Source organism: Stegostoma tigrinum, chromosome 33 (assembly GCF_030684315.1).
Source record: "Stegostoma tigrinum isolate sSteTig4 chromosome 33, sSteTig4.hap1, whole genome shotgun sequence".
NCBI lineage: Eukaryota > Metazoa > Chordata > Chondrichthyes > Orectolobiformes > Stegostomatidae > Stegostoma > Stegostoma tigrinum.
In genome coordinates, this window is record NC_081386.1 from 12,762,742 (window position 1) to 12,790,001 (window position 27,260).

General features: G+C 39.5%; 1 long non-coding RNA gene across 1 annotated transcript in view; it reads left to right on the forward strand.

The window, feature by feature from the left end:
• Window positions 1-27,260, forward strand: part of LOC132206170 (uncharacterized) — a 159,394-nt gene that overhangs the window by 38,932 nt on the left and 93,202 nt on the right. Inside the window, exon 2 of the long non-coding RNA XR_009442882.1 lies at window positions 2,395-2,464. This is a non-coding gene — a long non-coding RNA (uncharacterized LOC132206170). The remainder of the gene's footprint in view (window positions 1-2,394; window positions 2,465-27,260) is intronic.

Consider the following 27,260-nt stretch of genomic DNA (forward strand, 5'->3'; position numbering starts at 1 on the left):
TTGCGTTTGCCCATCTGATTTTTCCAGTTTGTGGGTAGATTAAAATCCCTCATGATTATTGCTATGCCTTTCTGATGAGCTGCAATCATTATTTCTTTCATGCTTTATCTGCGACAAGCCTACTGTCAGGGAGGCTGTACGCCAGTCTCACAAGTGACTTTGTAATTTCTGCACTCTGGTATCCAAAATTAGCTCATCACTCTCTGTTATATTAATATCATCATTAATAAATAGAGCTACCCCTCCACTTTTTCTGTAGTTTCCTGTCTCTCCTAAATGTTGTGTGCCTTTCTACATTCAGGTCACAATCTATTTTGGTTCATGGAACCCACAACATATGAGGATCCAACAGCATCTCTAAAGTTAAGCTATACTAATCTTAAGAGGATTCAATAAATTAGAAAGACATCATCATAAATACTTAAAGACTCCTGGACCGAATGGTATAAATGGCTATCCATGTATCCTGCTCCTCAATTAAATAATTAAACCCCTTTGGATTGCGATTTTCCACATTTAAGTTTGCAAGACTGCAAAACTCATCTTCAATGTCTCTCAGTTTTTTTTCTCCAGTATAAAGACTTTACGTGAAAACAGGCTGCTCTTGTCTCTCAAAACCAGGAGGTCCAGCATTTCAGAGGCTCAGAAGTTAGCACTGCTGCCTCACAGTGCCAGGGACCCATGTTCAATCTCACCCTCGGGGTGACTGTCTGTGTGGAGTTTGTATGTTCTTCTTGTGTCTGCGTCGGTCCCCTCCAGGAGCTCACGTTTCCTCCCTCGGTCCAAAGATGAGTAAGTTAGTTGGATTGGTCATGCTAATTTGCCCATACTGTCCAGGTATGTGCAGACTAGGTGATTAGCTGTGGGAAGCGCAGGATTGCATGGAGAGGGTAGGGGAGGCAGTGTGTTTGGATGGGCTGTTATTTGGAGAATCGACATCGCCTCGATGAGCCAAATTGCTGCTTCCACACTGTAGTGATTCTGTGACTGTCTTTAGTCTGACAAGGTGGCATATTTATACTTTTAAATACGCAAATCATTCCAAGGTGCTTCACAGGAACATTACCAGAGAAAACTAGACACCACGTCACTTGAGGAAATCTATTATTGTTGGCCAAAAGTGTGCCTGAAGTAGGTATTAAGGATCTGTGCATTTACCAGAATAGATCTCAGGTTCAAGAAAAGTTTGTCGGCTTTCTCACCACGCCAAAATTCAAACCCGAAGGAAAGACATAAATGGGCCAAGATACTGAATTTTAACCAAAGCAATTAAATGCAGAAAGGAAGTCGATGCTTAACTTTGGCAGAAACTCCAGCTTATGCCAATTCATTCCCTCATGAATGGGCACAACAACGTGTTGCTTAAGTAAAAGATTAGGATGTGGATTTAGTAAATTATGAGTGCAATATGTCATGTGCAGAGAGTAATTTAAGGGATGCAAAAAACAATACAACAATGCAGTCAAAATACTGAAACTCTGTTCTTAACTGCATTTGTGGGTATACCAATATGAACTGGACTTCAATGGCTCAAAAAGATGTCTGAGACTAATCAAGGGCGTTTCTGAATGGGCAATAAATGCCAGTGTAGGTGACAAGGTTCTCATCCTGTGAAAGTATAGAAAAACTGGCTTCATTCCATTTTAGGCTATCAATAGCTGAATGGATCCGGGAGTTGATCTTCTTTTGTTGTCCCTGAGATGACTAAATAGGCAAAGAAAGTGTATCTCTCTTTACATAGATGACATTTGCTTTGTAAGGTGCACATACATTTAATCATCTTTAAGTTTAATGTTTTTGCTGTTCAAAACCAAATATACAGATCGTAACTGTAAGTTCTTGAAATTGAGATAATTTCAGTGTAAATATCAATTCTCTTCACTTTCTTTTTCAGTATTTTAAAAGAAAAATTCTAAGTATAATGAAATGAAAAGCAGAGGCAGTTAAAATCATTTATAATTTGCCTACAAGCAGTGATTAAGAGACATCTTCACCTCACAGCTCTGTAGTCTCTTTTGTGAAAGTTTATTGGGATGCGAACAAATAGATGCTTGGGTTTTGTTTTGACATATCCAGCATAACTCTTCCTGTTAAATGAGGCAATACTTTCTTCAATCAGAATGCATGGCAGGCAATTCCACTGGATGGGTAATGGGGTATATGAAGGATTTTACTGGCGAAGTGAGAGTTGAGGTAAACAAGGCACCAATTTTAGAGGCACTAGGGGAATGGCGAAGCAAGAGCTAGTCAGATAAGTTAGCAATTGTTGTTGAGCACTGCTTGATTCTCTATAGGGAGGTAAAGTCAACATGCCTAGCTAGAGACAGCATTATTTGTAATGGCACTGATCATTGCATGGACTTTATTGTAACAGTGGGCTTCTTCTGTTCATAGCTAAAGCAAATGCTGAAGATAGTAGCCTAGACATTAAAAGACCCATCTTTCAGTCTTCCTTCACCTTCAGGTAAGCCAGCAAACCTTAAATGCAGCAATTTCACAGGAAGTAAGCAATGCTTGGATGATGCAGTATTAAAAGTATTACCTGCTGCACAGAAAGAATAGGATGCTTATCTGCTCTTGTAAGCCATGTGCTTAGGGACGCAGGTGGACACAAATCCCATTATGCATTGCAAATTTAGTGCAATGAAATAGCAAGGTCTATCATTCAGCTGGTGTTGTTCACAGGCAAAGGGGATGGTAGTGTTGGGTCTGCTGAACCAACAGCAGAAATTGCCACAGCCTAAATTACCGATGTCCCAGTACGGCCTGCAAAATAACTCCACAGAGGGCTGTGTCCTGTCACTAAGTCACCCTTTATGTACACATACAAAGTTCTTGTCACGGATCCAGCTCTTTCAGTGCCGGCTCTCAGACTGATTAGAACCTCTGATACTCCTGTTTATATGTGTCAGCCAGGTATCCCTGGTTGGAACAGATTAACAGCCCTAATCAGGGAACTCATATTCTATGAGGCCCACCTGGCTGACTTTGTTACAATCACTACAGCCAGGAAAGAGCCATTCATATGAAAATGCAGGGCAATAACGCCCTGTTCAAGGTTCTATTTCTCTTGGAAAAAGAAGACTCTGCTCTGGAGCAGTTTACCGGCATTTCGCAATTGTCCAAAATCCGTCACAAGGATTGTTCCTTCATAACTCCTTGAGCCTATAACTATACAGTGAGTAAAATATTGGCCAGTGAAGTTAGTCTTCTTCAATAACCCCTACGATGCCAATGGGGAATCATTAATTAATGCCCTCGCGCAGCTCGCAGGTATGATTTCCCCTGGTAATGGACAATGGACTGTTCATCTGAAACTCAACACCTGAGCCCTTGGTGCCTCCATTTGGGCCCTTCTTGTGGCTCAGTGATAGTGTCCCTGTCCCTGGACTGTGGTGCAAGGGGGTGCAGGGAAGCATGTGTTCACATCCCACCTGCTCCAGAGACCTGTAATAACATCTATGAACAGGCTGGTAAGAAAAATATGTTAAATAAATAAAAAAAGCAAACCTGGGGATAGATCTGGTGAACAGTCTGTCCCATGCTAGGACATGCCTCTGCACACTGTCAGTAATGACTCAATTTTGATGCTCAAATCATGCTCTTTTCCAGTTGGATTTCCTGCGTTATTACAAATACCCTTCAGATATTCTGAGCATCCCATCTTTGTCTCTTTGTATCCTCCATTAAATGAAATCACAAAGAATCACGAAGAACACTTCCTACAGATTACAAAGTGTGAGACAGAAAGTTTACTTTATACTCAATTTAATGAAATCAGTTGTCTTGGTTTGGAAATCTAACTGGTCTTCAGCTGACATTCGAGATGGAAGAAATTCATGCACAACACATGTAGTGTATAGGTAGAGGGCAGGTCCTGAATTCCCTCCCCTAGCTGTGACAAAACATTTGCATTGATGATGATTCAACCGATACTCCAAGAAGGGCAGTGGACATTTTCTGGGAAACACCATAGCAATTATTAGTGCTTTTCACTGGGTGCAAAGTGAGTATATTCAGGAAATTAGGGGGTTTTCATTGCTTCAGTGTACTTAATTGCTGATATTGTAAGAATGTATTTGAAAGATATTCTTAAGTCGTGATCATGAAATAATCACAATAGCTAGTGCAAGCATACAAATGTAATAAATATTCAACTTAAACTCAACGGAACGGGTTAGATTGGCAGGTTTCTTTCAAATTCCATCCTCTTTCTTTGTCAAAACAAAAGCACATGTATATCCAGGTAAGAACTTGAGGAACTGCTGAAATTCTGGTTTCCGAAACACAACTTCAAAAATCAAGACTTGTAAAAAAAACATTTAATGTTCTTTCTCCAAAGAAATGACAATGTACAACTGAAAATCTCCTGCCTCAACTTGATAGCCATTCACTCACATTAATGAATAGATTCAAATACACCTTTTCACACTTAAACAAGCTCATTTCCTGAATTCAGTGAAAATCACCAACATCTGGAAAATTATTTTACACGTAAAATGGATTTTAAAATTAATCATGAATATAGTTATTAACTGATAGTTCAATTTTGTTACAGTCAGTTATGTTTTGAATAACCCAATGAGAATTACAGACAGAAAATTCACACCAGAAACACTTATTGTGATTAAAATGTAAAATAAAATGCTTTTGAGGTGTCTTTAAAATGCAATCACGTTAAAAAAGTCACTTCAGAAATTTTGCACAAGGTCATTGGATAATTTGCCACATTGCTCAGGTTTTCAGTAATATCAGCAGCAGAAACTGCCCTGCTTTTCATACTTCATTGGTTCATCCTTATTAAAACAGAACTGGCCTTTGTTGAAAATGTTTATTAAATTCATTAGATTGGACTAGTTAATGGGTCTCACTCTCCCTTAAGTTGTGTCCATTCTGACCTGCATACTTGCATTGGCCTGGAATCTGTCTGGCACATGTCCCAGCCACCATTATGGAGCAAACCTTGCATCAATCACTGGTGTAGACATGAAAATGGCACTCGCCCGATGTGCTGGGTGGTAACTGCTTATCTTTCCATATGCTAGATCTTGTAAGCGGATACTTCACGCCAAAGCTTGCTTGTGCCAATGCAAATGTATTCTCACATCCTGCTTAGCAAAATGTGTCCTGACATTTTCATTTATCAATTTAAGCACGGTATTAACTTTCTCGCTGAGCTTGAATCAACATGATACTAATATATTTTCCCAAGTGCTCTGAAAATATTCAGTATCAGCTTATGGTGGAGGAAACAGTGTCCCTTTTGTATGTGCTCATGAAAAGTGTTGCTTAAAGGGGCATTATTATCTAGTGAATGTCTAACAAGATATTGTAGCAGGACTTTAAGCAGAGGTGGGCATGTTGGCATAACACAATGATCTCATTATGCTGTTGAACGTGCCTGTCACTACAAATTCTTAAACTGTAATTCAAACCTAATCTGAATGATAAACTCTGCAGAAGTTTAGGCTGCAGCCCAGATACATTTGCAGTATAGCACACGTAACTTGACATATGTCTGCACATTGCCAACAAATCTCAGCAGTCAAACTTATGAACTTTGTTATTCAAAGAACACAGCCTGTTCAAAAAGCATTGCAGTGTTGGTTCCATTTTTGCATCAAATCAGGATATGCAGGATTATCTTAAATGTAAGAATGCTATTACTCATTTTGCATGTCCAAGTTAAAATTGGTATGTTGCAAAATCTATCTCAGGCCCATTAACTCTAAACTTGCATTTTCCATAGTAAACACAATATTCAGGCTTTATGACATAATGACAAACTTATCAGTTTGTCCATTGCAGAGAAGACTTAACTAAAGTACATTGACCAGAAACACTCCTCTCTGAAAGCCCAACAAAAAACTAACAAGTGCAGACACATCATTAACACTGTATCTCAATGGAGTCTGCCCAAAGCTTGTTGGTATTCCTGAGCAAGGAGATGGCCCTGACTGAGTGTTGCAGACTGGCACATTCCAAGGTCCAAGACTATGTGCTGAGGGACACACTAAAGCTTTGGGGCAGTTGCCGCCAAGGCACAGTGGGGAAAGATCACCCTCTAAGGACTTCCTGCAGAAGTTAAGTGGGTGTCCATTCAGTTATCAGACCATCCTGGTGCCTCAACATAAATATTTTCTTGTACAAGTAAAAAATGCCTTGGATTTGTTCTCTAGATAGAGTCAAACTCCAATGTTTGTTTGTTTCCTTATATGCTACTGAAAAGAACAGTGCAGAACAGAACTGGGGTAGCACAGTGGTTCAGTGTTTAGCCCTGCTGCCTCACATTGCCAGGTACCTGGGTTCAATTCCAATTTCAGGCGATTGCCTGTGTGGAGTTTGTACATTCTCCCCATGTCTGTGTGGGTTTCCTGCGGGTGCTCTGGTTTCCTCCCACAGTCCAAAGATGTGCAGTCTAGGTGGATTGGCCATGCTAAATTGCACATAGTATTCAGGGATATTTGGGTTAGGTGGGCTAGACATGAGGAAATGCAGGAGTTAGGGAGGTGGGTCTGGGTGGGATGCTGTTTGGAGGGGCAGTGTGGACTCGTTGGGCCAAATGGCCTGTTTCCATACTGTAGGGATTCTGCACTTTAGAGGCTTTGTATGTATATAAAGATATTTTTACGAATAAAGTATATTTTTAAAATTAGAAAGAACTGTCTCGTTGGGGGGCAGATGGAGAGTGAGGCACATTATTACTTTCTCTACAGAGTATGACACAGAAGAGCTCACTGGGTTTTGGATGAAAACACTGTAAATGTGGCAAAAAGCCTGAATGGATGCCTGAAATCAGAGCCTTCTGATAAAAATCAGCAAACATGAAAGGTTGACATGTGCAAATATGGGAGTTTGACTGATGAACTTGATTTGTCCATGATCTACCCTCTTCCTTCAAACATTTGATTTGAGGACACTGATCTAAATTTTAACAACAAACCTCATGGAATGTAGAAAATCAAGGAAGCATAACATGATACTGGTGTTCATAGTGTAGTAATTTATATGTAGCTTACGTCTTTAAATTTAAATAAAAAAGGCAAAACTGTAGTACTGTTAGTAAAAAAAATTCCTAAGGTGAATTAATACTGCTTTCATCAACTTGGTTACTCACTACCATCAAAATTCTTTTGAACTTCCAGTTCTCTTGCTCTTTCATGTCTGGGAATTATACGTCACAGAAAGAGAAGTCCTTCTCAGGAGCTTTCATGAACTCTTTCAAGCTTACCATGATTAAATGCTAGTTTCTAGTATCCCATTGTTTTTAATGCACTTTCTGTTCCAGCAAACATTTCACAGGTTGAATGTTGATTCATGGCAATTATGGCAGTACCAAATATTGAGGCCTAACTCCTTAACATATCCATACAATAAATTTGACCCTCTGTTCTATTAACCTTAGATCACGGAACACTTAGATAACAATGAGAATTTAGTGATATTACAGTTGTAGCATTTTAATTGGATCAATGCAACCAAGACAATAGGACAATGAGGACTTTCAGAGGAACACAGGAAGTTTTCATCACATTTCAGGGACAGTGCTCTGTTTTGCCAAAATGAAATCGGGCAGATGCAGTCCAGAAATTTGACCTAACTGAATAGAAGAGACTTACTGGTCTGTCATGATTTATAGGGCACCCAATATACAATGAGAATACAAGGATATTGAACAATTTTGCATCTACTTTTCTTCAGTTTTAGAAAGAAAGTTTTATTCCACACTAACACCCACCCCCTGCAGATTACGCACTGTTAAAAATATATTTTTAGAACCACCGTAGCAAAGAAAGAATAAGCACAATAATTTATTTTGTGATTGATAATTATCCCTCAGGCCACTAACCCACAGAAAAGGCTTCATTGATTAATCAGACAACCAACGTTCTGAATTTTTAAAACTTTAATTTTTTAACAAAATCACTACTGGAAATTATTACGTGTTCTGTAATTTTCGATTGCGATGAAACTGAATAATAAATCACACAAATCATTGTTACATTATAGTCTTCTGATTTACAACAGAATGTGGAGAAAATGCATTGAGGTAGAATAAAACACATCTATAATATATCTGATTTTATTTGAGCTTTTTAGATAATTATGTTATATATTATGTTCTCTGCATTTCTGAGATGTTTTTCAGGCATAAGCAATGCAGGGGCCATGAGTTTGCTGACCCCTCTCTGTTTTAACCTTCCTCTCTGCAATGGAAGTGCTGAACAATGAATACTCACCTAACCATCAACTAAAAGATTTACACTGCTAGTTTCTTTAGTTTCCTTAAAATTAAAATAGATTACATTTAAAAAAAAACTATGTGCAAATTTTTATGAAATGCACAGGAAAGCCTTGAAAATCCTTTGGTAACAAAATATCAAATTCAATTATAGCTTTTAATGTCGACGTCATGTTCAACTTAGCTAGACTTTACTTACCAATGATATTTCAGGTAAGTCATTTTTTTGGATCAAGGTTTGCATCTTCATGCATCATTTTAAGTTGCTCTCGCTCACCAAAATACTGTTAGCAAAAGAGGTCTGGCGGAAATTCAGGTGTGGATGATCATTGTAATATTCCAGTGCATTTCTGTGATCAAACGATTAACATCGTCTTATTATCAAGTGAACCTTAGAACATTCAATACATTACTATGAACATTTTCCATGCTTTCCTGGAATTTGTGTGCTACATAGGTTCTGGATGAATCTGGAAAGGAACCAGGAACAATCTAGAGTAAGAAAGATTTACTGGGCAAAACAAAACCTTACTGGGGTAAGTGTGAGACCAGATAAATTAGAATTAAAGGCTAGCTGATAAATCTGTAACTGAATAACATAACTTAAAGGAAGAGATAGTTAAAATTCAGTCAGGAAAAATACCACAAGGGGGAAAGGGCAAACAAATCTAATCTCCCCGCATGATAGAAATCATGGAAATTAAAATGGAGAAGACAAAGTGTGCTCAGGACAAATATCAGGGGAATAATGCATTGAGAACATTGCTTAACTTAGAAGGTCAGAGTTTTATTGTGTAAAAGAAGCAAAGCTAGAGTATGGGAAGAGACTGGCAGCTAACATAAATGGAAATCCAAAAGACTGTATAGATGTTTAAATAGTGAAAGAGGAGAGCTGAATTCACTCGGATCAAAAAGGAGAATTGTGCATAGAGACCTAAAGAAGGGCTGAGGCTTTGTATTTGTCTTTTGCTTTATGCTTAATATTTATTATTTTGTATCTGTTTTTATGAAGGAAGGTTGTGCTGGCAAGATCAAGTTGAAATAACGGGTGTCTGGATAAGTTCAGAAAGTACAGGCCGCTCAGTTATCCTCAATGCTGAGGAAGATTTCAGAGACAATAATTTGGGCCGCAAGTTTACATCGCTTGTAGACAGGGTAGTTTAAGAAGGAATTTTGCGCATTTGCTTTCATTGCACAGATCTTTGCTTATAGGAGTTGGGAAGTCACGTGGAGATTGTACAGGACATTGGTGAGGCCTCTTCTGGAATATTGTGTTCAGTTCTGGTCTCCCTGTTGTGGGGAGGATATTATTATGCTGGAGAAGATTCAGAAAAGTCTTACTAGGATGGGGCAGAGAATGGAGGGTTTGAGTTATAAAGAAAGGCTGGATTGGTTGGAGCTATTTTCACTGGAACATAGGAGGTTGAGAGGTGACTTATAGAGGTTTATAAAATCATAAGGGGTATAGATAAGGTGAATAGCGTGTGTCTTTTATCTCAGGTGAGGTATTTCAAGACTGTGGGCATATTTTTAAGTTGACAGGAGAAAGATTTTAAAAAGATGTGAGGTGCAATCCTTTTACACAGAGAGTGGTTTGTGTGTGGAATGAACTTCCAGAAGAAGTAATGGATATGGGTGCAGTTACAACAATTAAAAGATATTTGGATAAGTACATGAATAAGAAATGTTTGCAGGGATATGGACGCTGAGCATGCAGGTGGGACTAGTTCAGTTTGGGATTATGGTCAGCATGTTTGGACCAAAGGGGGTGTTTGTGTGCTGTGTGACTGTAAGACTATAATTAAAGGTCATTTTGGCACATATGGGTTAATTATAGAAAGCCAGCATGGATTTGTTAAGGGTAAATCATGTCTAATTAACTTTTTTATGTTTTATGATGAGGCAACAAAAAACATTTTTTTGAGGGTAATGTCATCTATGTAAACATTCAAAGACTATTATCATTGTTCTGCACAACAGACTTGACTAAAATTAGTGCTCATGGAATAAAAAGGGCTGTGTAAAATGGGCACTAAATTGGTGAGCAACAGAAAACATACAGCAGTCACAAATGGCTGTTTGTTAGATTGTAGAAACGTTCACAATGGAGTTCTCCTTTGACTGGCATTAGGATCCTTGTTCTTCTTGATAACAATCCACACCTTAATATTCAGGGCATAATTTCAAGATTTGTTGGAGGCATTATGAATAGTGGGAAGGATGGTGTAGAACTTCAAAAGGGCACATATATGTTGGCGGAAGAGGTGTACAAATGGCAAATAAATTCAATGCAGAGAAATGTGAAGTAATTCATTTTATGATAATCATAGAATCCCTATAGTATGGAAACAGGCCAATCATCCCAACAAGTCCACACTGCTCCTCTGAAGAACATCCCACCCAGAACGATCCCCATATATTTCCCAGGTTTCCTCTACCTAATCTAGACATCCTTGGGCACTATGGGCAATTTAGGATAGTCAATCCACCTAGCCTGCACATCTTTAGACTGTGGCAGGAAACCAGAGCACCTGGAGGAAACCCATGCAGACACAGGGAGAATGTGCAAACTCCAAACAGGCAGTCACCCAAGGTTGGGAGACCACAGTTTGTCGAACATACCGACATTATGGGCTTTATCAATAATGGCATAGAGTACAAAAGCAAGGAAAATTTTTGTTAAACCTCGACAAATGCATTGCTTTATCTTCAACTGCCACACTGCATCCAGTTCAGAACCCCACAAATTCTGATGGATGTGAAGATGTTAGTGAAGGTGTGGAATTAAGAACTTCACAAGAATAATTCCAGGTTTGATGAGCTTTAGTTACATAGAAAAAAATGGAAGATTGGGGAATGTTTTCCTTGGAGAATAGAAGGTTAGGAGGAGATTTGATTGAGGTGTTCAAAGTCATTAAGGATCTGCACAAAGGAGATAGAGAGACATGGTTCCCAGTGACAGGAGAACCAAAATCTAGAGAGTGCAGCTTAAAGGTAAGTAGCAAATGAAGTAGTGGCAGCCTACAGTGAGTGGCTCAGATCTAGATTGAACTGGCTGAGAGTCTTACATGACAAAAACCAAAAGAATTGCAGGTGCTGTAAATTAAGAACAAAAACAGAAGTTGCTGGAAAGGTTCAGCAAATCTGGCAGCATCTGTAAAGGAGAAAATAGAGTTAATGTTTCGAGTCCAGGTTCTGAGGAAGGTCACCGGACCTGAAACTTTAAATCTGTTTTCTCCTTCACAGATGCTGCCAGACCAGCGAGTTTTTCCAGCAACTTTGTTTTTGTTCCAGTTTAGCATGATCTTAGGGCTGTTCTCTCATTAAGAGACAAAACTTATGGCAGTTTATCCTGAAGATCACCGTAGCTCAGACAAAGGGAGAGAATTTAAGAAGGGGTATCTTTCGTGGTTACCTCAGCTAGTTTGGAAATAGAACCCATGTTTTTGGCACCATTCTGCATTACAAACCAGCAGCCAGCTGGCTGAGCTAAATTATGCCTGGAAATGTAGGTCTGACCGATTAACACATTCACAATTGAATCATTACCTGAAGAGGAAAAGAAATGCAACTGGTAAAGGCTGGAAAGGCAGTGATTTGTAGGCCAGTGAAGACACAATAGGAAGGATGACCTCCTTCAGTTCTGAAACCATTCTATGAATTCAGCTAGAATCTTTGGCTAGCTACATCTGAACCTTGGAAAGTCAGGTTTAGTGTGCTCACAGATCATTCAATTTATGAGACTTTCTCCAAATTTAAATGACTCCTTGGCTGTTCCACTGTCTCACTAAAGCCACCTATACTTATTCCAATCACTTACATTTACTTATTCATCATTATTAGTTTTTTCAGTTCTGAGTAAATTGATGTGCACAAAACACCTGCAATTTTCAGTCATGAACAAGCCTAGAAATTTACACTTTTGTCAAAAATTCAAACTTAGTTTGCTGGCTTCATTTGATGTCCTCATAAAAAAGGTCAATAATAATTTTATTCATCAATAATGAATAATCTGTAATGAGTTATGATGGCCTGAATTCGCAGATCAGATGTAAAAACAGACATAAAGAATCAAATGTCTCATAGGCATACCACATCTTTAAAGAACTGTAGATTAAAAATTGTTTAGGAAATTATATTTCCATTCATTGAATCCCCTTCCGTGTCAGTCCAGATGGTAGAAGAACCATCACTTCCGTGTTTACATCTGTGCTGCGTGCTGAAGTTGCTGCTAATTAGAAAACCAGCGAAGAAAGGCAAAATATCAAGATGAGATTGGAGAACTAGATGGCGAGATTAATGATGTGCATCATCAATCTCATCACAGCCAGAAAATCTAGGCCATTGAAACTATCAACCTGCTGCAATGCCTGTCACTCTCTGAGGAGAAGTGCTGATTACGCACTTCACTGATCGAAGGAAGATTCAGCAAGCTACTGAAGTGACTGAAAACTCAAAATTCTTGAAAATGGCATATAGCAAAGGATGTCAACTGATACAAATGCCATCTGAGTTTGTTTAGCATTCGAAATGAATAGGCTTTTTTTAATTCTCTATCCAGGAAAGGAACACTGAGAGCTGACCTGATACATTCCTTTAAAATTATGGGCAGATTTGCAAGGGGTAAATGTAGAAAGGAGATTTCCATTTGTGAGAAACCCATAACTAGATTTGTAAACCTAAGGCAGATGCCAATGATGAATTCCTGACCAACGCTTTACCCAGAGCGTGGGAGAAAGTGGAGCTTTCTATCACATTGAGGTGAATCGCATAGGTGCATTAAGAGGAAGCTAGGTAAATACATGAGGGAAAAAAGATTGGAAGGATGTATTGATAGTACACCATGAAGCAAAGTGGGAATAGACTTACGTAAAGGTAAAGCATCAGTACAGACCTATGCAGTCAAAAGATGAGCTATGAGTGCCTTAGTAATTCAAGATGAACTGATATTTAAAGCTTACAAGCAGTTCTACTACAACTCCAAATATAAAGACAAAGAGCAGAGTCCATTTGTTTCATACTGGAAACCAAGGTTATCTTCAGAAAGCTGAAGGAGTAATTTATTAGCGTCTGGTAAATGAAGACATGTAGACATAGATGACAATGTCTGATACTTTCAAACAGAACAATGAAAGAAAAAAGCTTATTATCCATCAGATGCCAGAAAGGCCTTGAAAGAAAATTGAGTGTGACGTGGGTGAAGTGAAAGGAAGATACTATTTCTCATATTCTATTCAGGTGAGAAAATGAATCTTGTTTCACCCAGAGCTATTGTGTTATGTCTCACAGCAGATATGAGATTTCCCTTCAAAATACATGTTCAGGGTGTCATCACCAAATCATTGCATGTGACTTAATGGTATAAAGGTTTCAGTTTCGAGCTATCTTGTTGTATGACACATTGAGCAAACGATTCTACATTACAATCAAATTACTGATCTTGAGCTCAAATACACAAGAGCTTGTTCATGTAATGTACATATGTAAACACCAATAATTTCATAAAAAATGTTCATTGAAGTCTTCAGTACTATAACAATAATTGCCCTCCAATCTGTGTGGCCATGCTTCGAAATTCCTCTGGAAAGTGAGCCAATGCTGTGACTTCTGCTGACAGATAGCTGAGCATGGAGCTCAGATGTCTGTGCACTAACAAACAATTCAAGGGACTATTGTCTTGGAGATGTCAGGGACCAGCACTAGACTCCCTACAGCTCTCCTGAAGCCTGTCCAAGAGAAAGGTAAAGCCCTTTTCCCTGAAAAAGCCATCCCAACAGCCTGGACAGAGGTGACTGCAGAGGTCAGTATCATTGAACAGCCCAAGAGAACCACAAGAGGATGAATGATTCCCTACACTCTGTACACCGTACTTCATGCTCCTGTGAGTGAGAGTTCACACTGCAAGGCTGCATATTCCACAGGACTATCACACAGAAGGTTGGGTGCCAGGTATCACGATCAGATGTTTCATCTGCATCCAATGTCTGTCACTTCATTACACCTGGCAATTAGAATTAGATTTAGAATTGGATTTTACTGTCATATGTACTCAAATTTAGGACAACATGAGTATGGTGAAAAGTGTACGAAGTCACCAATCTTTGGTCCCATCTTGATTACAAAACTAAAACTTCAAACAAAAACAGCAGAAATGAAGGAAAACTAAAAGGTAAGAAAAAGGTCCAGATCTCAAAGTCTGAGCCTTATCACCATAAAAGGGTTTTGTAACCACCGATGCAGGCACCCAGATCTAACTATGGCCTGAAGGCTCTCAGCCAAATGTCAAGGCAGAGATAGATGCACAAAATGTCATCATCATAATCACCTTGACAGCTACTGGCAATGAGGCCCCTTCGCTGAGTTTGCAAATGTGGCTCCAGTGAGTAGCAAATTCCCATGAGGACATCCTTTACAGAAGGGTAAAAATTGCACATACAGGCCTTTGCTGAGGCTCAGTTTGGAAAGTTGCTTGTTGAATACCCTGGCAGAAGATGGCATCTTGCAGAGTGCTGCTCAACCCCGTGGCCCTCCTTCATCTTCCAACACAGTGTCCCGCTCTGTGTGGTCTTGGCTCATTTTCTCTGCAGGCTGCATTCCAAAGTGAATGCTTACCAGTGCAACTCTGTCTGGGCACATTTGGCTTGTGCAGGAGCCTTGAGCAAAGAAAAATCTCTTTGAGTAACTATCACATTGCTTTTCAAGTATTCAATACATGCAGAGTGAATTTGTCAAATGTTGATCAAAGGCAAACAGTCCATTCCCTGTAGATTTTATTACTTGGAAGACTGTAGATAGTGGTGATGCCTCAGTCAGCCTGCCAGCCTCACTTTGATCACTGAAAGGAGCTTTGCCATCACTGCTGCCACTGCCTGTCCTGAATGCCACCTTGCTGTCACCTCCAATTGCCGAGAGGAGCCCATGTCCACCGCTACTGCCACATCGACCACCAGGAGGCTGTGCATTCCTGCTGCCTTGCCGATGCCATCAATTGACCTGCTACAAAAGGGTTTGAAGAAAAGTGAGAAAAAAGAACAAAACAAAGAAAAGAAAATGGAGTAGAAGTTAAAAGAGAAATGAAATAGAAAGAAAGCAGTCAGGAGCAGACAAGCTCCAGGCCCACACACAGCCCTGCTACTCCTCCACAATCTTGTTCAAAAGCTACAGCACAACTGGCACCACACTGGCACTACCTCTCACACATCCACCAGGGTTCACACTTAAACAGTGAAAGCACACAACAGCTCACACACCATTAAGTCACTGGGCCTTCATCACAACTTGGAGAGTTTACACATTTTGATAGCTTTTCATCAAAACTGTACTAGGGACAAGGACATAACCAGAAAAAAGAACCCAAAAAAACTGTGGATATTGTAAATCAGGAACAAAAACAAAGTTGCTGGAAAAGGTCAGCAGGCCTGGCAACATCCGTGAAGAAAAAGTCAGAGTTAACATTTCCGTCCAGTGACCCTTCCTCAGAACTTCCTCATGACCAGAAAAGATGGCTGCAGAGTTGAGTCTCTTTTATGTTCAGCCCCAGTTACCCACCCCAATCTGATTGCTGGCATCAGTCAGCATAGCTGCCTCATTTGGGCGAGATTATTGGGCACGTCAGGCTTCAACCCGTAACACCATGAGCATTTAATGACAAGAAGCCAGAGTGTATATGACTGAGATTTCTCATGAGTTGATCAACATGGAGGGTTTTCTACCCTAACACTGTGAGCATTTGCACAAAGAGTCACCTTGTTTATGAGGGAGTACTGTAACTCAGGAAGATTGTAGCCACCAGTGTTTTGAGGCAGAAGTATGCCATCAGATATGTATTTCATATATTCAAACAAATTTGTGAAAACTCATGTTTCCCATTTTTGGCGAACACATTTACACTTGTACATGTAAATTGTAGTGGTTTGTGGAGACAATGAATATTCATGATTCGCTAATGAATGCAAAAGGGAAAACCAACCCAATTTTCCTTTCTGCCCTATTGAGTTCCTTCCATCGCCTTTGTAAAAACTTCAGATGAGCAAGCTCAATTCTGCCTATTGTATTGCTTAAAATATGAATGAAAATATGTTTGACATAAACAGTTAATCCTATTGACAGCAAAACACAACAAATTTATTTAATAAACATTGAGTGCTAATCACGATATCATGACTACACAGGTATTACTGCAATATACACATTTTTTAAACGAAAATAAAGTGTGCTGCTAGTTTGGGTCTCAGTAGGTCAAACAACACTTGCAATATCCATTCAATTCAGTGAAGAAAATGTTCTTCAACCTGCTAAATTTGCATTATTTCCAATCTTTTCCTAAATGGAAACATAAACCAGCATTATGCACTTGTCCCATTGGAGCAGAGGCCAGGGCTAGCATCTAACAGAAATACTTGCAATACACAATTGAACCAGAACCTGTAGAGCACAGCTGTACTATATGTTATTAACGGATAAAATCTATGGAAGAGATAACCTCGGGATGAACCCTATGCATTTGAAGATTTCACCTTACTACTGAAAATGTTCTTACAGTCAAATGTCTATCTACAGTGCTGCTAGTCAATAGATAGCATGCAAGACAGCCTGGGCTTCACTAGTGTCGAGGAAGATAGCATAACCCCAGCACCTGCAGCAAAAAACCTTTTGTTTGCTGTTATGGATAGGAGCAGATACATTATAAACAGCAGCAATGCTGGTCTACCGCAAGCAGATCTCGATGTTGCTACTTGAGCCTTCACGTCTTGAGGTCTGCGATAGGTTACATAATGGGTGAAGGTAAATTGCACAGAATCAATCCCACCGATAGGTGCTCCCACCCCTGCTCAAGTCACACATGTCCAATTTGGTGATAAAGCTTCTTAGGATTTTCTACTTCAGGAAAGAACAACATGTTTCTGAAAGATTTTGTCTCGCGCGCATCACAGTAAACCTCAGCAGGAGCTTGGGACTCAATCGATTAAAACCATGGACAACAATGAAAATATTTGCAGTGAGTACTGGAATTTCAAGGCTACGCCATTTATTTCAACATACGTGGTATCATTTAAACTGAACTCGATGGACAATTTTGCAAGTCCTATTTCAGCGAAGGTATGAGGCCAGGCACGGGGCTTGTACGTACTAGGCAGGATGCAGAATATATTGAATCAGCCCGCACTTGCAAAACGCAAAATTAATTTGACCTATTAGTTCTGATGCTGTAATTAGCACTTGCCAAATAATCCTGACAGTGCTAATAGCAACACTATCAACTGATTTAAGATTATCAGTCAAACTCAGATGATGGCTCATTTATACTAGCCCATAGAGACATGATTTGAGTTTCTCTGCAAGGAAAAGGAATATGTTTGAGCCCTGTGCCTTTCATTAATTTACTTGTAGGCTTGGGGAGTCCATCGCTCTCCATAGCTTTCATCATTGCAATGCCTCAACTAATCAAAGTTGGCTTACCAAATGACTGTAATGAGGTCAGCCAAGTGGACCTCATAGAATATGAGAGATAATGGGAACTGCAGATGCTGGAGAATCCAAGACAACAAAATGTGAGCCTGGATGAACACAGCAGGCCAAGCAGCATCTCAGGAGCACAAAAGCTGACGTTTCGGGCCTAGACCCTTCGTCAGAGCTCTGATGAAGGGTCTAGGCCCGAAACATCAGCTTTTGCGCTCCTGAGATGCTGCTTGGCCTGCTGTGTTCATCCAGCCTCACATTTTGTTCTCATAGAATATGAGTTGCCTGACTGGGGCTATTCATCTGCTCCAATCATGGAGCCCTGACAATTGTGAACAGAAGTATCAGAAATTCTATTCACTCTGAGAGCTGCTTCGAGGAGTGTCAAGGACTCATGTGTAAATAAAAGGTGTTCTTTGTGATGGTATACTGGCTTCTGCAGAGCTATTTCAACAGAACAGCACCAACATTTTCTCCTGTAGCACAAATTTTGTAATCATTTGAAATTTGGTGTTCTTGCTTTTGCTCTGATGAGCACGAGGAAAGGTTTCAGCAAATGTTGCACCTCTCATCAATATTCCAGATATTTTTACTGTGATGTAGGCCCCTATCTGCGCCCATGAATCATTAGTGACTTGAATGAGTACAGAATGCTCACTAACTGTGTGCAGAATATTGAAATTTACAATTGACATTGTAAGTCACAACTGAGGCCTCACCAGACCCCAAGCTGGGAAATTTATTCAGCCAATATCACAGCCTGAATGTCTATGTTTTAGACAACAGATGATGATCAGTTTTCTTGCATCTTCTTAGAGTCTTCTTCCAGCTCAAGGTCCTTTAAAGATGACCAGCCCTCCCACTCTCAACCTCCCTGAAACTCACTTTAACTGATTAAGCAGTAATTCCAAAACAGGGCTTTTGAGCATTTTAAACTGACAAATTTCCTCTTGTACTGCAATGGCGCAATCCCTATCTCTGAGCCAGGAGAGCTACATTCAAGTTCTACCTGCTCCAGAAGTGTGTAATACCATCTCTGAACAGATTAAATAGGAAAATATTACAAACCTCCTAGTTTGGCTCTTGTGGCATAATGGTAGTGTACCTATATCTGGTTCAAAAGATTTATGTTCAAGTTCTAACTGCTCCAGGGTTTGTTATAATATACCTGAACAGGTTGTTTAAAATTATTCACAAGCTTCCTAGGATAACGACGCTTGGTCTGGGGAAAACCACAGAATAAGGACTTCCTTCTTCATGCAGTATCAGAAAATACATTGAAGTAGACAAAAAATGTGAAAATCTAATAAAACGGAAATAAAATATAAAAGGCCAAACTGGGTGGAAAGATTAAAAGAAATGAACGGGTAAAATGAGAGATAATGGGAACTGCAGATGCTGGAGAATTCCAAGATAATAAAAGGTGAGGCTGGATGAACACAGCAGGCAAAGCAGCATCTCAGGAGCACAAAAGCTGACGTTTCGGGCCTAGACCCTTCATCAGAGAGGGGGATGGGGAGAGGGAACTGGAATAAATAGGGAGAGGGGGGAGGTGGACCGAAGATGGAGAGAAAAGAAGATAGGTGGAGAGAGTATAGGTGGGGAGGTAGGGAGGGGATAGGTCAGTCCAGGGAAGACGGACAGGTCAAGGAGGTGGGATGAGGTTAGTAGGTAGCTGGGGGTGCGGCTTGGGGTGGGAGGAAGGGATGGGTGAGAGGAAAAACCGGTTAGGGAGGCAGAGACAGGTTGGACTGGTTTTGGGATGCAGTGGGTGGGGGGGAAGAGCTGGGCTGGTTGTGTGGTGCAGTGGGGGGAGGGGACGAACTGGGCTGGTTTAGGGATGCAGTGAGGGAAGGGGAGATTTTGAAACTGGTGAAGTCCACATTGATACCATATGGCTGCAGGGTTCCCAGGCGGAATATGAGTTGCTGTTCCTGCAACCTTCGGGTGGCATCATTGTGGCAGTGCAGGAGGCCCATGATGGACATGTCATCTAGAGAATGGGAGGGGGAGTGGAAATGGTTTGCGACTGGGAGGTGCAGTTGTTTGTTGCGAACTGAGCGGAGGTGTTCTGCAAAGTGGTCCCCAAGCCTCCACTTGGTTTCCCCAATGTAGAGGAAGCTGCACCGGGTACAGTGGATGCAGTATACCACATTGGCAGATGTGCAGGTGAACCTCTGCTTAATGTGGAATGTCATCTTGGTAAAATGAGTTTATTACAATCATAAGGATGATGTTTATACAATTCTCTTTTCCTTCCATTGCCAAAATGTAAGTGGCATATGGAAACTCTGTGTTAAATGTAAAATATGATTAGTAATTCTAGAATGGGGACAATTAAACCTTCTGAAAAGTGTGCAAATTTATGAAGTTGCATTTGTAATAAATGTTGTGATTCTAGCCCTGAGGACAGTTACATCATCAAAATACAATAACTGAATTTAATGATTTTAAAAATGTTATGATTTTGCAATAGAGAATGTTAATTCAATGTCACTTTTGAAAAGGCACAAGGTTTAATGAAGCTTCTCAAAAAACATGAAAATCTTGGCATTTCTTGATGCACATACATTTGCAGCAAATGTCTATCAAGATCTTACAAGAAAGAACTACAATAGGAAGAAGAGTGCACTCTAATAGTATTATGTCAATTAATTGGATGATGCCTCCTTATACAGGTAATCTTTCATGCTCTACATTTTGTGGAAAAATCACTATTAAAACTAAAAAAGAAATACTTTGTGTAGCGCTTGAATCTCTAGGGCTTTGACAGAGTGCATTGTTCAACACAGAACATTGTTCACTGTGAGAGAGCTGTGAACACTCATGTCTGACGCAGTGGATGTGTTCCCAGAAATTAAGTGCATTCTGGACAACTCATCAATTGCTGTCGAGCTACAGAACACAAAGATTGCACACTTGCAGCTGGAGTAACAACAAGACAAAGCCGTTTATATCAGTTGAATGACCTCTTCTACACAGAAAAGCATCAAAAGATTTCTGAACTAAAAACAGATAAAAACATGCCTGGCAACATTGGTAGAGAGAGTGAAGCAGAGTTAATATTTTATGCTAAATATGATTCAATCTTAGAATGGAAGGCAGGAGAAATATGTTGGGTTTTTCAAGATTACTAGGTGTCATGCTACCACAAATGTTTGGTGTCAAGCATCGCCTAACTCGCAATTCTTCTAGCAAGTTTAAATAGCGAAGATTTTAATACATTTTATTCCAGTTACTTCAGAAGAAAACAGGAGGACTGTATTAACTGAATGGCGATAGATTGGGAAAGGTGAGGTTTCAACAAGACCTGTGTCCTTGTATACCTGTTGCTGAAATTAAGCACGTAGGTGCAGCAAGCAGTGTACAGGGCAAATGGCATATTAGTCTTCGTAACAAGAGGATTCAAGTACAGAAGCAGGGATATCTTGGTAATAGGACCTTAGTATGACCACAGCTGGTACATTGTGTGCAGTTTTGTTCTCCTTATCTGGGGATGGATGTTCTGGCTACGGAGGGAGTGCAGATAAACGACATGCGGATAAAGACTGCATCAGTTATGATTATATTCACTAGCGTTTAGAAGAATGAGGGGAGGATATCTTATAGAAACATTAAAAAAAACTATAACAGGGCCAGACAGGTTACTGCAGGAAAGATGCTTCTGATGACCAGGGAATCCAGAATCAGTGTACATAGATGAAGTGTATGGGAGAGGCCATTAGGACTAAGATTGGGAGAAATTTCTTGACTCGGCTAGTAGTGAGCTTGGAGCATTCCCTGTCACAGAAAGTGGTTAAGGCTAAAACATTGAAGGAAGTGTATATATAGTTGTTAGGGATAGCTAAAGGGATCAGACTAAATAGAGAGACAATGTGAACAGGATACTGAGTGGGATGACGAATCATGATCGTATTGAATGATGGAGCAGGCTTGAAGGGCTTCTCCTGTTTTCTATGTTTCATTTTGAACAGAAGAAAGGATAGCCCCCAAACGGAGACTTTGGTGGTTTAAGTAATCATCAAAATTCCAATATTGTTCCAACATTAATCTCAGTCATACATGGAAACATGTACATATGCATATCTCAGTGGTGAAGATGACCCATCCATAAATATGTGTCTACAGGATTTGTAAAATCAATTCAGCAGAGATTTGAAATGTATTGTGTTTATTCGTGGGATGTGGGCATTGCTATCTATTAATTGCCAAGAAAGGCTCTTAAGAGTCAGCCACATTGCTCTGAATCAATTAAGCTCACTGTCTAATTTTTTTCTTATTGAGTTCACATTTTATAACATGTCATGTTGGGCTTTGAACTCATGCCCAGAGCATTTACCTGGGATTTTATGTTACCAGTTCACAGATATTACCACTACTCCATTCTAAGTTACCAACATTTGAGACACCCTCAGAAGAAATTTTCACCCCAATCAACCTGATGCAGGTAAATAAAAGTCAGAAGGGCATTTAATTAATTGTGCAAATCATGCACCAGTAATGTCATCAAGACCTGACAGCTTTGTTTATTTAAGGTCTGAGCAAATGAGCAGAAGTGATTTCCCCTGGATGACAGCTGTCATGAAGCAAAACCAGGCAGAAGAGACTCAGGTAAATGTTGAAGCTGTTCAAAGTGTTCTTGAAGAATCATTTTAGCCTAAAATATCCTTTTCAATTTTTAAACGTATTATAGGGAGACCACACAAAAGAAAATAGTAAAACTGACAAAATGAGACATAATGCAGATGGCTCATCTTGCAACCTTCAAAATTAATGACCAGCATGACTAGTATGATCATTTCCAAGTATTATTGGATTTTCACTGGATTATACCTCTGGGAAGAAGGATTAAGAATGATCCTCCTTGTCCCACCAGGAAACCCTCCATTGACTGCTATGAGAGAGCTTCTGCTCAGTCTAATGGTATAGTAATATCAGATTCCATCTTATATTGAACCATTTAAAGCATGACATACAAATGAAAGTACCTTAGTAACCTAATACATTACTTTTATCCCAGATGCTAATGTGCTTGTAATATTTGCAAATATGAAATGCCATGTATCAATACTGTCTATATTAAATGCTTGCTAGATCCTTCACTATCATACTATGCAAACCTCATATCTTGCGTGACAATGGATAACCTAAGCATTGCAATATCAGGTAAAATATCCTGGTAGGGGGGAATCTGACATTGAGAATTAGGCAGGATGTATAACACAGAAACAAGTCACTTGACCCAATTGGCCTACATTGATGTTTATGCTGTAAACAAATATCAATTCAGTTTTAAGCTCAGCAGGTCTGGTAGCATCTGAGAACAAAAAAAAAACAGGGTTAATGTTTTGGGTCCGGTGACCCTTCCTCAGAACTGAGGAAAGGTTACCGGGCCCGAAACATTAACTCTGTTTTTCCCTTCACAGATGCTGCCAGACCTACTGAGCTTTTCCAGCAACTTTCTTTTTGTTCCTGATTTACCGCATCCACAGTTCTTCTGGTTTTTCCTAATTCAGTTTTACCTTATCATCAGACCTGAATCTCTGATTGATACATTTCCCAGTATCCCACTAATATTTACTCGTGTCTACCTTATCACCTAGCAAAATGAATGGATCAATGTTGACTGAAAGTACAAGACAAATTAAAGCAAATTAGAGGAAATTATAATTCAGAAGCAATCAAGAAAAGAAATGCTAGCTTGTATGACATTTTTACAAAGATATTTCCTGTTTTCAATACATGGAATGTGGGTTGACAGCATTGAGAATAAAGGTTAAGGATACTTGCTCTCAAATAGTCCCCACTCAGATTTATATCAGTATTTGGCATGGTGAAGGACAACATTATCCATTATTTATGGGCACTGGTAAAACTAAAAATTACACACCTCAGCCCTAGTTTTGTAGGAACTAATGGAAATTTATGATAACTGTTCATATATTTATGAAATGTAGCTCAAAGCACACTATTTTACATGAATCAGCTTACTTTTGCAAAATCTATTTTATAAGAATTTTTTTTAAAAGTCTTCTTTATTAAAATCTGTTTCCTTCAGAGTCATCATATCAGCTGTGAAGCTTCTTCAGTTTGTTATTGATACAATCAACAAAAAGTAAATTATATTTCAGCCTTAATAATAGCCCAACTTAAATGTAAAAAGACTAACAGGATAATCTAGCCACATGTGACTCATGTTCACAAATTCTAAAATAATCTTCGGATATTCCAGGGATATTTTCTTCTTCACATATTCCAAGCAAATCCTCCAGAACTAAAATACACGAAATCACAGAAAATTTTCAATAAATTGGCATTTATTCCAATTACAGATCAAAATGAGAAAAATCTCAATAAAAATACTTTGGCTGCCTCTCACTACTTGTTTTCCTGTGAAACAAGCACCCTTGTTTTTGAAATCTTGTAGTAGCATTTGAACACCTGACAGATCTAAAACAAATGAACTGCCATTACATTACAGAGAATAATGTTTTGTGTGGTGAAGTATTGGGTAGAATTGCATATGGGGACAAGTTTCATATCAATTGATCTTACAAAAACAATTTAGACCATTCCCTAGCCACCATTTGAATTGCACTATACAATATAAACATATCATGATTGACCAACTGAATCTTTTTCCATTTTAATTCAATGAATGACTACTAGAACAATTTTACCAACACCATTAGCCTAAGACTGTGGGGTTAAGCATTGGAAAATGGGATTAGAATAGTTAGCTGGCTGTCTTTGGATGGTGTTGATTCAATGAGTCGAAGGGCCTTTTTCTGTGCTGTCATTGCTTATGCCTCTGTGATGCAATCCTTTACAAGATTCAAACTAACCCATTGATGGTCCATTCTGTTTGTAAAAGGCATTGCCTGGGTTGAAAAGATTCAGCTATGAAGAGCTGTGTGAGCTGACCAGAATTCCAGCAGTCGCATCGTCAAGGTCTGGAAGAGTTGGCGGTGAGGGGGCTGGGGTCCCCTAGCTGGGATTCTGGGTGTTGGCAGCGAGAAGGCATTGTGGGGAAGAGATTGAACATAGCACAGGGGAGAAGAATGAGCTCAGCACAGGTGACGGAAATGAGCCCAGCACAAGGAGGAGAATGAGCCCAGGGTGAAGAAGAGATTTAGCCCAGTGCGGGAAGGGGAATGAACCCAATGCAGGGGAGGGGAGTGAGCCCAGCGTGGGGAAAAATTGAGGCCAGTGCAGGGAATGGGAATGAGCCCAGTGCGGGGGAAGAGATCGAGCCCGGTTCAGTGGAGAGCATGCCCAGTGCAGAAGACAGATTGAGCCCAGTGTGGGGGATGAATTGGGCCCTCATGGGGAAAGCCCAGCGTGGAGCTTTTGCAAGCCCATGGGCAAAAAAGGACTGCAATACTGAAATTTTAACTTTATTTCTTTACTTCTACTTTATACTACGAAGAACTGTAATGTTGAACTTTTAACTTATTTCTTGATTTTTCTACTTTGTACCTCAGAGTTTATACCTAGATACCTTTGTACCTAAGATGATGCCGGGAATGGCAACATGGTACACTTTTCATTGTACTCCTCCATCCCTGTACTTCAGTAAATGTGACAATAAAACCTAATCCTAATTCTAAGAGGTATTAAATTGGCTGGGTTTGTTTTAGCGCAAAGGAAACTGATGGTAGAGCCATGACTGCGATGTACAAATTTTGAGGGGCATAAATAGAGTGGATAGTTGGCAACATTTCTCTAAAAGAGCTTTCAATAAGCAGGCAGTACAGTTTTAAGGTGAGGTATACAAGATTTAAAGGGAATTTGAGGTAAGGAGATTTTACCTAGAGGGTGGTGGATGACTGAAACTCACTGCCCAAAAGGGTAGGTAGACACAGTTATTAAGAATTCGGATAAATTCTTGAAGCACCACAGAAAACAAAACAATGGGCCAAATGCTGGAAAGTGGGATTTGAATGGATGGATTCTTGATGTCTGGCACAGACCTTTTGGGCTGAAAGGCCTTTTTCTGTGCTGTACAAACTCGATGGCTCTTTGGGTCTACACTTTTAAACAAAAAATAAATGGAAAATAAAGCCACCTTGACACTGTCTCCATCAAACTCTCCCAGGACAGGTAGAGCACATGGTTAGAGGAGCAGTAAAGCTGCCTCTATTCTTTTAAAAAGAAAGACAAACAAAACTCAATGTAAATTTATGATCACAGATAATGGGAACTGCAGTTGCTGGAGAATCTGAGATAACAAAGTGTGGAGCTGGATGAACACAGCAGGCCAAGCAGCATCTTAGGAGCACCAAAGCTGATGTTTCGGGCCTAGACCCTTCCCGAAATGTCAGCTTTTGTGCTCCTAAGACACTGCTTGGCCTGCTGTGTTCATCCTGCTCCACACTTCGTTATCAATGTAAATTTACATCAGTGCAAATACAAAAAAAAGTTATACATGTCATGATTTTTAATTCTGTCACCTATAGCATGTAATTTCCAAAACCAGCCACAATAAAAAGGATGGAGTTGCAAAATCCAATTAAACAGGTAACAACAGATAAGCATAAGTGTATTCCAGAGTTCACCTTTTAAAAACGTTCATATTCATTAGGTTTCTCTTAGAGCCCCCGATGACTCCTAACGTATTCTGCAAAGATTGGAATTGTCTGTGTTTCTGGATCAATTGCAGCTTAAACTTGCCAAACTGTTCCAATTATTTGATGAAATGTACCACATACATATTGCAGATGCATAACCACACCTGATTTTACGTATGACATACCTCTTGGGTGTTCTTACAACAATACAGGAGTAGCAGTCAGAAAACTTAGCAAAAGTACTTTTAGAGTCACTATACAATGTTCATCCAGTTTTGGATATAATACTCCAATGAAGGATGAGTGGAGAACTTTAGACTTTGTGGGCTGGTTTGGGTGCAGCACAGGGGTTGTACAGAGGTGAGGGGGCATGAGGAGGGATGAGGGTGAGTGATGGAGAAATGTCTTCTATTTTCCCCTTTGAAAGAGATCAGGGTAAGGGATGTTTTAGGATTCTGAGAAGGTGTGCACGTAGGTAAAAAGTGCATTTACCCATTGGGACTTGCAAAGTTATCACCAAATTGTCCAAAAAAAACGTGATTAAAAGAAGTGCTTGAAAGCATCTAATTCTATGAAAGCATTATAGTCTATGTACTGCATGAATGATTTTATGTTCATTGTCCTTTTCACAATGGAATTCTTGTTGCAAGCTCCACCTCGTTATTGAAAGGAAGTGATTGTTAACTAATATCACTTTATTAGTTATATCTAATAAATATAACTCATACCTAAGATTTTTATGTGAGGTATTAACTATTTAATTGAAATCATTGTTTATATAACCCGATGAATATTTAAATGCAATATTTGTTTTGTATCAATGACAGTATGCTATTTTTTAATGGTTACAGAATCAATACATTTGTAACTTTGCTTTCTGAAATAATATCTCCTTATTAATGCCCATGCTGGATAATAAGTAAACTGGAACCATTAATTTCCTCAGGGTGTAGTGTCCCATGTCCAACTATCTTCAGCTGCTTCATCAA